This window comes from Carcharhinus amblyrhynchos, chromosome 6, assembly GCF_965287045.1.
Source record: "Carcharhinus amblyrhynchos chromosome 6, sCarAmb.v2.hapA, whole genome shotgun sequence".
NCBI lineage: Eukaryota > Metazoa > Chordata > Chondrichthyes > Carcharhiniformes > Carcharhinidae > Carcharhinus > Carcharhinus amblyrhynchos.
In genome coordinates, this window is record NC_137329.1 from 41,168,209 (window position 1) to 41,182,363 (window position 14,155).

Sequence of the window (14,155 nt, forward strand, 5' to 3'; positions counted from 1 at the left end):
TAGGATAGAGGTGGAGAGACTCTTCCCGCTCAAAAAAGACAGTAGGACTAGGGGGCACAGCCTCAAGATAAAGGGGAGGCGGTTTAGAACGGAGTTGAGGAGGAACTTCTTCACTCAAAGGGTGGTGAATCTCTGGAATTCTCTGCCCGTTGAAGTGGTGGAGGCTGCCTCGCTAAATATTTTTAAGAAGCGGGTTGATGGGTTTTTGATAAGAGAAGGGATTAAGGGTTATGGGGAGAGGGCGGGAAGGTGGAGCTGAGCCACGACAGATCAGCCATGATCTTATTGAATGGCGGGGCAGGCTCGAAGGGCTAGATGGCCTACTCCTGCTCCTATTTCTTATGTTCTTATGTTCTTTTAAATGGTCAGCGATACTTTTTAATAATCAGACATTTATCCTATTTCTAAGTTTGCTGCTGAATCATATTGAGTGAATGAAATACTCATAACAACACAGAGTTTCTGGGGGCCGGTAGCAAATCCTCAATTGCCAGCAATGTTGACCACAGCTTACGCTGTGAGTTTTCTCTCTTGGTGCTGTCATACTGGACAGGTGCTTACCCTTCTGTACTGCTGACTGTTTGAGGAGGGACTTAACAATGTTCCCAAGGGGTGGGCATTGCAAAGGCTGCTGAAAATTGCTGATAATGGGTGAGGGATAGTGAGTGTTCCAATACTGTCTGAATGATTGATAAGTAGATACCGCTGGGGATGGGCATAATGGGAATCAGACAGTCTCTCAGTGCAAGGGGGAGGTTTAGAAATCACATTTTCTTGGTTAGTTTTAAAATGCTGCAGCTTATTACTTTACTAGTACTGAGATTTAGATTTCTATATCTTCTTTGTGAACATCAAAGTGGAGTTTTTTAAATCATACCTGGTGAACTATCACCTGAGTGATATGACAGCTTAATTATTACAACAATAAACAGCAAAAACGTATTAGTAATGTAAAGAGCTCCTTTAATGTAGTAACATTTCCCAAGGTGCTTCGCAGGTATGTTATCAAACAAAGTTTGACAATGAGCCACATCAGGGCTAGTACAACAGATGGATAGTACAAGAGATGGTCAAAAGCTCGGTCAGAGAGATAGGTTTTCAGCAGCATCCTGAAGGAGGAGAGGGAAACTGAGAGGCAGAGGGGTTTAACACGGCATGCCCAGAGCTTGGACAGCTAAAAGAATAGCCACCAATGGTGGAACAGTTAAAATTGGTGATCAGCAGAGGCCAGAATTGAAGGTGCACAGTGACCTCAGACAGCTGCAGGGCTGAGGAAATTAGAAATAGAATGGGATCTGAATTCAAAGATAAAATTTCAAGTTCAAGTTGTTATGATCAGATTTGGAAGGGTGCAATGACTCTTGACATCCCCTTTTTACACACCCCTTGGTTGATCATAATAGGTATTTTAAAAAATAATTTATAAGGGTGAATGTGCCGATTCAGTGGATGTACTTAACTGTTTACGTGTTGATTGCAAAGAACCAATAGGCAGTCCGACAGGATTTCTTGAGTTTAAAACAAGGAGCTAATTTTTATTGTGCCAAAAACACACCCAGGTAAAGACATGAAAATATTAAAAAAAAGTAAACACATGTCCTGGGGCAAACCAACCTCCCATCCATTAATTCCATCTACACTTCCCGCTTCCTCGGCAAAGCAGCCAGCATAATTAAGGATCTCACGCACCCTGGTCATTCTCTCTTCCACCTTCTTCTGTTGGGAAAAAGATACAAAGGTCTGAGGTCACGTACCAACTGACTCAAGAACAGCTTCTTCCTTGCTACTTTCAGACTTTTGAACTGACCTACCTCACATTAAGTTGATCTTTCTCTACACCCTAGCTGTGACTGTAACATTACATTCTGCATTCTCTCCTTTCATTCTCTCACATGTACTCTATGAACAGTATGTTTTGTCTGTACAGCGCACAAGATTTTCATTGTATCCCGATACATGTGACAATAATAAATCAAATCAAATCAAATCAAAAAAATCTGACTGTTACAGCACACACACATGTACAAGCATATAAAAATTCAAGTTACAAAGTAGAGGAGGTTGATCTCTGACCAAATTAAGATGCAATGAGAAAAAACAAAGATATTACAAATTCACTGATTATAAGTCTCACTGTCGTTCGTGGCTGAAGCAGTTCTTCTACTATAGTCCTTGGTTTTCTCCCAGGAATTCTGCTATGGAAGTTGAAGTTTTCACTGGGAACTCTTTGTCTGCTGCTTGCAGTTTGCTGTAGGCAAAACCAAATTCAATTATAGTTTTGAGAAAGAGAGGAACAAGCAAACATTTTGCCAGTTTTTGGATGTTGCTTCTCAGACTGCCCTAAAGCAAGCAAGGTTTTGTAATCAAAGATATTTTGAAAAGATGATCCTGATCATGTGACTTCTTTCTCCATAAGGATTGAGTATTCCACTGCTCATGTCTGGACAGACCTTGGCTATTTGTTATGACCGAAGTAATTAATTTTTAATGTCCAAACCATCACTTCTGAATGGCCCATTTTTCCATGTAATAAGCTTTAGAGAACATACCAACAACTCCAAAGTGCCAATTGTCTGTCTTCGCTTTGGCTCCAGATGGCAATTGAATGCAGTCATTGCAATAGCGCAAGTTGTGGCAGTCATTTTAAGTTTCAGTCCATATTTGAAGTAATTCTTGACATCAGCAGGTGTAAAAATTCCCAGGAAGGTTGCACAGTCAAGTCTTATTTACAATCCACTTTGGCAACTTCCAGAAACTTGACAAACTTGCAGTTGCAGACTTGTCAGATGATCTACAGCAGCCACCTTAAGCTAATATATTTGTTTCAACAGTTGAAACTCTCCTTTTATTAAAAAACATGATATGTGTGTCTGGATGAATGGAATTGAAATTCAATATTTGACAGAGATGTTTGCTTGAATAAGGGCCAACGTAGAATACATCAGTGAAGACTGTGGTGTTGGGTGAATGCAATCTAGGATACAGGTAGCAAAGTTTTGCATGACCCCAACTTTCTGGATGTGGAAATGGGAGGCCAGTCAATGGAGAATTTGAATAGTTTAGCTTACAACTAACAAAGGCATCAATAAGGGTTTTCACGGTGGGCAAGCAAGATCCAATTTCTAATCTGAACAGGAGTGATAGAGATAAAAACGCTTCCATTAGCGTTCTAGAAGGAGGTTTCTGGAATTATATAGAGTAGGCAAATTGTCTTGTCAGATGCCAGCAGTGCCATTTTGGAGCCTACTGCTGCAGTTAACATCATCTTTTAAACATGCACAGCTGAATGTGTGTTCAGCAGCATAAAGGATTACTTAATCACTGACCCCCAAAGCAATTTAAACGGATTGTTAGCTGCATCCATGTTATTCTGATTGATTTCCAATGGCTCCTCCTGCAATTGTAACAGTGTTTGATGGTTTGAGCTGGTTAAATTTGCTGAGTAGTGTAGCACATGCTGATTTTACCCTGACTTTAAGGATTCTGCACAAGCCACTTGCTCCCAGACATGGGTGCTGTAACGGGTGCAGTAATTTGCATCTCCTTGGCCTGCAGCATGAAAGGGAGAATGAACAGGGGTGACACAGAGTAGGATAAGCTACTGGAATAGGGAGAAGGAGAAGGAAGGGAAGAGGTCTTGTCAGCAGGCCATATCCATCCAGGGTATTCAGAGGACAATTCTCCTATCTGCACCTCAGGGAGGAACAGTGTTGTCAGACATCACCACTTTGATCCTCAATTAAACCTGTGATGTGCTGCAGCCTCAACTGCAGCCTCAGAGCAGGGTGAGAGCAGCATTGCCAGTGGATGTGAGGTTAACTGTGGCTGTGAACCTTTCTTGTGGCTTTCTCCCAGACTTGAGCTAACGATATTTGCAACATCTCCTGTATCACCATCCATTGTTGTACATGGGAGGGCACTGAACCTCTGTATTCTAGATATCTGAATATACTTCATTCTGTCTTGCCAGAGAGAGGCAGATGGAGTAAGAAAATGGCTTCAAGAGGATTGCAGTCACCTTCATGGTGCAGACTTTTATTGACTGAACACACAACAGTGTGTGGGTTCTACATGCCAGTACTGCAATGTAGTGCAACTGAAAGGGATGCCACATCCTTAATGCCTGGCTGGTGTATGACCATACATGGTATGTCATGTAGGTTACTGCTTGTTATCCTGGCATCCAGTCAAGATTCATTCATTCTGCAGCTGTCTGACTCTTACCCACATTTGAGCCACTGAAAAGGGCTATCCACTGATTGCATGGTGATGACCCTTGTGGGCAGCATGAAAGCATTTTTTTTTATTAATCCTTCATGAAATGTGAACAAATTATTCCCCATCCCTAATTGCCCTTGAGGAAAGTGGTGAGGAGCCACCTTCTTGAACTGTTGCAGTCTCTGTGGTGTAGGTACACCCATAGGGTCATTAGGGAGGGAATTCCAGATATGTCTTTCTACCACATAGAACAAGATTGAGCAGACAATTAGGCTGCTTAAGAAATGCTTCATGCAATGCTCTGGTGGAACTTAAGAAATAGCAGCAGGAGCTGACTGTACAGCTCCTTGAACCTGCTCTACTATTCTGTAAAATTAAGGCTGGTCTTCTGCCTAATTTCCACCTTCCAGCCCAGTCCTCATATCTCTTGTTTCCCTGTGAGACCAAAAATCTATTGAATTCAGTCTTAACTATACTCAACAATGGAACATCCACAGTTCTCTGTGATGAATAATTCCAATGATCCATGGCCCTCTGAGAGAAGAAATTTCTTTGCAATACAGTCATTTATCTTGAGACTGTGCCCCATGATTTAGAATTCTCCAGCAAAGGGGGATTCCAGAGAGTAGAGGCTCAATTTACTCCCTGCAATATTTGGAGCCTGTGGCAAGTTTCTGAATACCTTACAACCTCAACATCGTAAAGGCAATAGCTCTTGCCACCAGCTGTAGGGTGATAATCGAGGAGCGGGAGGCGGAAGAGAAAGAGGAATTAGGAAGGGAGGAGGTACCAACACATCTCCTGGCAGTCCATCATCAACTTTTCCAACCGCAGTCACTGTGAAAGCAACCTCAGCTCTCCAATCACCAATAAACTTCCATCTAATGTTCCCTCTGATACAGACCCATAACAGTGTCCTTCAGGCCACAATACTGAAATAAAAACCACCACTAAACAAACATTGCCAACTAGATTTATCAATTCAACTGTGCTGTACTGAATGTAGAAGCCATCTAACCACATTTCCCTTATGCCTGTTGTTTGAAGGAGATTTGTGTACAGGCAAAATGCCCAAGTTCCTCTTCTGACTAAGACAAAAGATTCAGTGGGATTTTTCCACTTACTTGTTGTGGAGACAGGGAGAGGAATGTGGCTGAGGTTGTGGGTGTTTCCTCTCTGGTGCAGGTGTGCTTTCGTCATTTAGGTGTGGCCAGCTATAAGCATCAAATTTCTTCACATTACAAGAAGAAAAGCTAGTCTGGCGTCTTTTACAGCCACTGATTTTCATACTGACAGAAATGCCACTGACAATGAAGGAGCAGGCAGCAGTGAGCTAGAAGGATCAGGCTGGTGAGGTCCTGACTGATATTCTCCCATCAAAGAAGGTGAGAGTCACTGCAAATAAAGTCTACTACTTATGTTAACTCCTGAGTAACCCTGCAGCTGAAATGTCTCTGTGTTTTCAGTGGTAGTTAAGGAGATTATGGACTGGTAGCTCTCTGTGCTTTGTCATGTTTACAGTTTTAAAGCTTCAATTTCCTCTCTTTCTGTTTCACTGGGATGCCATTCTACAGACGCTTACTGCCCTCCAGTATTTTGCCCATCAATTCAAGGCTGAATGGCCTTTTTCTATACTGTAGGGTTTCTATGAATTCTATGATGAATTCCATAATTGTGAGCTTTAATTACTTGACCATGGAGGGAACGGCATATTGCAGCTTTCTCTCAATGACCAAGAATATGCTTTTTTGAGCAAATTTGTGGATAACAATTGGAGGTTTAAATCATAGAATCATAGAAACCCTACAGTGCAGGAAGAGGCCCTTCAGCCCATCGAGTCTGCACCAACCACAATCCCACCCAGGCCCTACCTCTATACCCTTACATATTTTACCCGCTAATCCCTCTAAACTACGCATCTTAGGACTCTAAGGGGCATTTAAGCATGGTCAATCAACCTAACCCACACATCTTTGGGCTGTGGGAGGAAATTGGAGCACCCAGAAGAAACCCACGCAGACACGGGGAAAATGTGCAAACTCCACACAGACAGTGACCCAAGCTGGGAATTGAACCCAGGTCCCTGGAGCTGTGAAGCAGCAGTGCTAACCACTGTGCCGCCCCATTCAGGGGTGGGATTTTACGGCTTCACTTGAGCAGGACTGGAAATTCCTGTCTGAGGTCAACGGAGATTTCCATTGTCGGACCTTCGCCCGCTTCGACTGCGTGGCAGGCGAGATGGTAGAGTTCCAGTCCCCGATCTCTCTCCTCTCTAACCTACGAACACAGAAATGTAACTTAGTCCATTGGAAACATTCCTCTTTTGTTGCTGCAGATAGGGCAGTAGAGGAAATAAATCGCTCAGTAATTCAGTCAATCAGTCATTCTGTCACTGTATGACGATTAGAAATTGAAAACCTGATCAATCCTTTACCCTATGCCTGGGAAGGGAGGGAGGAAAGTAAATGGTAAAAAACCAAGGTCTTGCTTTACCAGAGGCCATCCAATGCTGCACAAACAATGGCAATAGGTTGCACTTTAGAGCAGGATTCCCTGATGGCAATCTGTGCTTACTCACAGGTGTGGCAATGGCAACTCCAGTTTTGCAGCGTGCATTCATTTTACGCACAATGCAAGCAAATAGGTTTCTTTTGTATATTTACTTAAACATTAGCAAAGATCTTATCATGTAAACTTGGCAGGCAGATATGCTGGATAGGACTTTTTTTTTGCAATCTCATAGGTAACATGTCACCTCCAAAGGGATTAAATCTACAACCAGCCAAGTCACAATTGAGTCCTGTAGAGAACTATGTTGGGACCATTACTGTTTGTGATCTTCATAAATGATTTGGATGTTGGTAGTTCTATAGAATTCTAATTAATAGAATTATTAATAGAAGTGAATCTGTGAATGACACTGGGATGCAAGGGAACTGAAAATGTAGATAGAACGAATAGGTTGATTGAGAAAGTTCAGAGAGATGTAGGATTTATAGCACAGTAACAGGCTAATTGGCCCAAAATGGCCCATTTCCTTCCAGGTTCTTGCATTCTCACTCCTCAGCTATATCCTGGTTGAACTTACCGTACTGGTGTTACTTGTTCCACCAGTATGGTTTTAGATCTGAGTTCCATAAAGATCATAAGCCATAAGGTTATAAGTTATACGAGCAGAATTAGGCCACTCAGCCCATCGAATCTACTCTGCCATTCAATCATGGCTGATACTTTTCTCATCGCCATTCTCCTGCCTTTTCCCCATAATCCCTGATCCCCAGCCCCTCTCTGGCAGCCTTTGATTTTCTGATGCCCACTGGCAGTTAACTCTCCTCCTCTTTATTGGGAAGGGAGTTTCAGTTGACGTTCGCTGTGGGTGAAAATGGTGCTGCTGGTGGAAAATCCCATGGGACAGCGGGAACGAGAAGCTCGGTGGAGAGATCTCATTCTTAGATCTTACCCCCGCACCCCCCCCCCCCAACCCCCCACTTTGCCAGTGACACAACAAGGTTTCCCCCACGGAAGGCAGGAACCCCATTTAAATACATTTAACAAGTTTATCTATGCATTTTCCCCAGAGGAGGGAAATCCCACCCCACCCCCCCAACCGCCTCACCAATATTGTAAATCTCACCAATATAATATTGGCGAGATTTACAACAGCTTTAGCTAAATCGGAACCTGTCATGAGTTGCGGGGGGGCGGGGGGAGGGGGGGGGAGCGGAAGGGAGGGCGCAAATGTGAATATTGTCCCCAGATGCCCAGGTGACAAGGGCATGCCCGGGCAGTACCTTGGCACTGCCTTCCATGGCAATTCCAACTGGGAATTGGTGGGGGCAGGCGAGGGGGGGTGGGTGGTTTCCTTATGTGTGTGTGGGGTGGGGGGAGGGGGTTGTCCTGGTGCTTGTGAGAAGGTTGGGGGTTACGTTTATGGTTTAAGGATGGTGCCCTGACCGCTCTGAGAATGGTGTTTGCTGACTCTCTCAGACCCTGTCCTGCCAGAGTGATGGCAGAAACCATGTCCTCAAGTCCTCTGTGTACAGAGTGCTAGAGAATCTAGAGGAGAGAAAACTTGGCTGTGCAGCTGGTGAGCAACATCTCTGGTCTCTCACTGAAACCAATACATTGAAATATGATTGGAAGATTCCACCCACTCTTTCTTCTCTTGTTTCTAACCCCACACTATCATCTTCCTTGTACCCATTCTACACTCCACCTCTGGCGTTCAGCATCAGACTTACTTTTGTTGTTCCTGCCTCTCACCTACTTTAACCTGAAGACTGAATTTAGAGCTGACTCCATGTGCACAGAATTATGGTAATCTTGTAACCATATAGAGGCTGGGATTATTTCTCTCAGCTAGTTTCTACCAATTCCAATGGAGAATTTAGGAGAAATGTCAGTTTCTGGAGAAACTGTTGATGTGGAGTCTGGTCAAAATGCAATTTTCAGGTAAAAGTGGATATAAAGTAGAACCGATGGAGGTTAGGAGTGATGTAATTGATGCCTTTGAAATTAGGAAGGAGTTTGACAAGATAGATGAAGAGACAATATTTCCACATATGAGTGACTCTAAAACTAGGGACCAGAAATGTAAGATAGTTACTACTAAATCCATGAGAGAAGTTAGGAGAAATGTCCTCACATAGGGAGTGATGAGAACGTGGAACTTGTCACCACATGAAATGTTGAGGAGAATAGCATTTAGGAGGAAGCTGTCCATATGAGTGAAGAGGGATAAGCTGGTAGGGATAAGCTTGTATTAAATGGTCTATGTGGAGCTTAAACACCTGCATAGACCAATTAGGTCAAATGATTAGTTTGTGTTATTAGGCTGAGTGAGGAGTAGTGAGCTGGCTCCCCTTCTATTCAACCCCCTTGTTTGGTCTCAACCAAAGTGTTAAAATTTATTTTCCCAGTAAATGCCTCCACCAAATCAAATGTATTTATTTGTAAATAAGGATCCAATGAAACTAGATTTTCTTGAGGCAAAGAAAGAATGAGTTTATGAGTTAGTAAACCCAGGAAAAAGATAATGAAATGCAATAACATACACACACATATCAGAATTAAGAAAGTTAGAGTCCAATAAAATCATAACATTCCTACACTGCTGAAGAAGGCCATTCGGCCCATCACATATGCACCGATCCTCTGACAGAACCACCCATGCTCTATCCCAATAATCCCATGTGTTTACCCCATTAATCTACACATCTTTGGCCACTAAGAGAAAATTTAACATGATCAATCCACCTCACCTATACATCTTTGGGTGGAAACTGGAGCACCCGGAGGAAATCGACGTAGACATGGAGAGAATATGCAATCTCCACACAGACAATCATCTGAGGCTGGAATTGAACCTGAATCTGTGGCACTGTGAGACACTAATGCTAGCCACTGTGCCACCAATATATGATTCAGTTGTTTGCTGGTCTTTGAGATGTAGATTGTTGAACGTTGTGGCCGTTTTCAGTTAACTGATTTCCTGTAGAATTCTGGAGTTGATTGGTTCTGGTCTGTACTTTGTTAAAGACACTTTTTAGCTCTTAGTTTGGAGAAGTACTCAATTGGTTTTTCTACTCCTGATTTGGACTCCTGGTAGAGGACAGCTTCTTCCCCCCATGATCACTAGTTTCGAAGGATACTTGGTTAACATCTGGAGTTGCTGGAACTGGTTCATTTATTAAAATAGCTTTCAGCTTTTTGAAAGCTGGCTGTCATTTCTTAGTCCATGCTACCTTGTTTCTTTCTGTAGTAGGTCTGTCAGTGTGGCAACTACCGTGCTGGAGCTTCGGACAAGGTTGCAGTAGAGCCCACACATCCCTAAGAATTTTGTTATGGTAATGGGGAATGATTTTACTGCATGTATATTTGCAGCTCTGGGCAATATTTGCTTTTGATCCACTATGTGTTGAGGGAGGTCACCTGAGCATTACTGAGTTTGACTACTAGGTTGGCCAAGTGTAATTTCTGGAAGAGGGCACCCAGTTGTTCTAAGTGAGGTTCTCAGGCTCCACATATACACAAACGGGTTCATTAAGTGGATAAGCCTGCCATTACCTGGTTTATCTGTCTTTGGAAAGTGGCTGGGACATTTCTGAGTCCAAATGTGATGATTTTACAATGGTATCACCCATTCAGAGTTACAAAGGTGGAGATTTCCTAGGCTCTATTAGCTGTTGCTTCAGCATATAGTTATTCTCCTCCTGAATCTGGGCCAGATTTTATGGTGCTAGACATTAGGGATGTTGCCTTATGAGGGTGGGCTGTTACTAATGAGGTGCAGCCTAACTTTTAAATTCAGTGAACAGCCTACTACCAATTTGGATCATTGGGTGGAATTTCATGGCCTCGCTTATCGTGAAACCTTTATATCCCATCCAAGGTCCACTCTGATTCCTGTGGAGTATGGGGCAGTAAAATTCCAGCCATTGTCTTTTCTTGTACTTTTTAAAAGATAATTCTTCTTTAATCATTCAGTATGCCTGTGGTTAGCTTGGGTAGTCACTCAAGGAGGGTGCAGTGAGAAATGTGGGAAATTCAGATAGATTGGCATCATGTGAAAGCATATTCATGTCAGAGAATGTTGCATTGTGGGAGAGCAAGGTTCACCGTAAGAAAGGGGCCCAGCTCAAGATGGTACTGGTTACTGGAACTGAAAGCTATTTTAATAAGTGAGTCAGTACCCGCAATTCCAGATGTTAACCAAGCATTTAAAACAATCAGTATCAATGATGGGGTTCCTGAGAACTGTGTACTAAAGCAACTGGCATTGGGAAATAGCAAGTTCAATTGGAGAAGTGTTAGGTCCAAGAGCAGCAAACCTGAATAATTAGGACCGATAAAAAATCTGGCTTTTGGATTGTCATGTTCCCTACTATCAATATATCTTTTTATTTATTCATTCGTGGGATGTGGACGACGCTGGCTGGGCCAGCATTTATTACCCATTCCTAATTGCTCTTGAACAGAGTGGCTTGCTTGGTCATTTCAGAGGGTAGTTGAAAGTCAACCACATTGCTGTGCCTCTGGAGTCACAAGTAGGCCAGACCAGGTAAGGATGGCAGATTCCCATCCCTAAAGGACATTAGTGAACCAAATGGATTTTTCTGACAATCAACAATGGTTTTGCGGTCATTAGTAGATTCTTAATTCCAGATATTGTGTAGAATCTGAACATATGAACCTAAAAACAAACTCTCAGAAAGAAGCTGATGCTGGCTCAAATGAAAAAGGGAAGAGGGGTGTGAAGACACAACAAGTTCTGTCTTCAAGGTCTAAGTTGATTGCTCTTTGAGATGGCAAAAAAACAAAGCTGTTATGTGAATTGCAGCAATTGAAAAAAAAACACTTCAAGTGAGGTTCCTCACAACCTTCCTGCTCATTCTTTTGCGGATAGAAACCACGGCTCTATTACGGAATACTCAATGGGAACCCTGTACAACAATTTTAAACCGTTTCAAGGTGAATTGTTTGATTGTGCAACAGCAATGCTGCCTCCTCTTCACCTGATTCTGGTTCCCACCTTCTTCACCTTGACAGCTTGTGAAATGCTGTATGTATTGATTCAGTAATTAATCTTGTCTAAGTTATGATGTGGAGATGCCAGTGTCGGACTGGGTTGGGCACAATAGGAAGTCTCACAACACCAGGTTAAACTCGAACCTGATGAAGGAACAGGATGCTGAAAGTTTGTGATTCCAAATAAACCTGTTGGACTTTAACCTGGTATTGTGAGACTTTTTACCTTGTCTAAGTTAGTTTAATCTCTTATAATTCTGAGACTTACTTTTGTCTTATAAGAGATTTGAAGGTTCAAGCTTTCTTTTATAGTATGACAACATGTGAGATGCCGAACCAAACGTCAGCACGAAAAATGTTAATAGTAATAGGAATCATTAACCAGTCACAATTGTACATTGATCAGTGAGTTTCAGCACATAAAATGCAGCAATTTTGGTTTAATTACTGGGCATCTTGGTCACAAGCCAGTATTGATGCCAGATCATTGTGTGGCATGGTGGTACAGTGGATGGTACAGTTGCCTCGCAGTGCCAGGGACCTAGGTTCAATTCTGGCCTCGGGTGACTGTCTGGAGTTTTCACATTCTCCCCATGTCTGTGGCAATTTCCTCTGGGTGCTCCGGTTTCCTCCCACATTCTAAAGGTGTGTGGGTTAGGTTGATTTGCCATGGTAAATTGACCCTTAGTGTCAGGAGGATTAGCAGGATAAATACATGGGTATAGGGCCGGGGTTCTGCACTGTAAGGATTCTATCATGCGATGGTCAAAGGGAACCACACGGGTACACATAGGGACAGGCAAGAGAAAGAAAGAGGGGAATATAATTACACCCAAGAAGATAGTGGAAGAGAGAGGGAGAACATCACTGAAACACAGAGAAAAGAAAATAGATACACATGCAGAGGGAGAGAGAGCAATGTGAAATACAGAGGCACGGCCACAGAGATCAAGATAAAGGGCCCTAATTTACCATTTTGATTCTAAGTGCTGGGCGGACTTGAAACTGGGAGTGTCTCAGATTTGACTTTTAGACCCATATACACTCTGCCTGAAAAAATATCAGCAATTCCAAATTACTCTACACACCCTGTGAGCGGGGCTTAACACACCCGGAATCCTGCAGCTCCGATCGGTGCCTCCAACTGCTCATGCACAGAAAAAAAAAATAGAATGCGGCTCCCCAGGCTAGGTAATGCCTCTCTCCCTGGCTCCCACAGACATTGCACCACCCACACAACATTACTGACCCCCTTATCCCCCCCACCCACCTGCCATGCAGACTGATCGCAGCACACCGCACCCCCCCCCCAAACCAATTTCAGGCAGAGTGGCAGTGGACACCCCCTTCCCCCTCACTGATCACAGGCAGAGTGGAAGCAGATCCCCCTTCCTCCCCACACCAATCTAAAGCACAGAGCCATCGGATGCTCGGCACTTACCTCCTCACTGGCTGGAGTGCCCGAATCGCACTGTTGTAGAGCATATCTGTTTCGCGATGAATCTGAATGGGCGAACACAGTGGTAAATGCGGAAGTGCTGGTAAGGTTGGGCATGCAGCCCCCTCTAAGTCCATTTAAATGTGTGCAAATGCATTTGGAGCATGGAGCGTGCTACTTACCTCACATCTGACTTTACCAACGTGCGCAGCTTGATGGAAAATCAGGCCCAAAGAAGGTCTTACTCCCATCCAAAAGAAGACCGTAGATATATTGGGACAGAGAGAGAGTGACAGGCACACATGCACAATTACTGTCTGCCAGTGTGAATAGTAACTGGTTGCCTTCAGTATGGGGATAGATAGAGAGAAAGACAACCGAGAACATACAGAGGGATGGGGACAGAGAAGCACAACTCTAGAGGGATAGAGTAAGTCAGAAAATAAAACATTGCAGACATACTCAGGAATAAAGGGAGAGAGAGAGAGAGAGAGCTACAGACACACACAACGGTAGAGTGAGAGGGAGAAGAAAGTATTATACATTTGCTCTCCTTTTCGTCCTGAGTGTGAGAGCCACAGATGCACTTAGAGAGGGAGAAAAAGTGATTGCTGATGGTAAATTCATCTGAATGAGCCTTGTGTGAAGGCAAGTATACTGCTCCAGGTTTTAGCATTTCATCCTAAAAAAATTGGGAACGTGTACGTCTGCAAAATCAATGAGAACTGAGCACCACTAATTACGGCTATGACCTATCTAAAGATATTATGGACATTTTCCCATTTGTTGATTGATATTACTCGCTGACCAACTGGATGTATAATCAAAATGAATTAACTGTATTTTTTACTGCTAAAGAAAGAGACATGTCAAAGCTTTTTGTTATGCATTCATCAGGACAATTTGCAAGAGCACTGATATAAAGGGAAAACAAAAACTTATACTGAATGAAGAGATTAGGTTCTGTCCAGT

General features: G+C 43.1%; 1 protein-coding gene across 1 annotated transcript in view; it reads left to right on the forward strand.

Annotated features, from left to right (window-relative positions):
• Window positions 1-5,471: 5,471 nt before the first annotated feature.
• The window catches only part of syt8 (synaptotagmin VIII), a 79,126-nt gene continuing 70,442 nt past the window's right edge, over window positions 5,472-14,155 (forward strand). The window contains exon 1 of the mRNA XM_080190288.1: window positions 5,472-5,603. The gene's annotated coding sequence lies outside the window, so the exon portion shown is untranslated. The remainder of the gene's footprint in view (window positions 5,604-14,155) is intronic.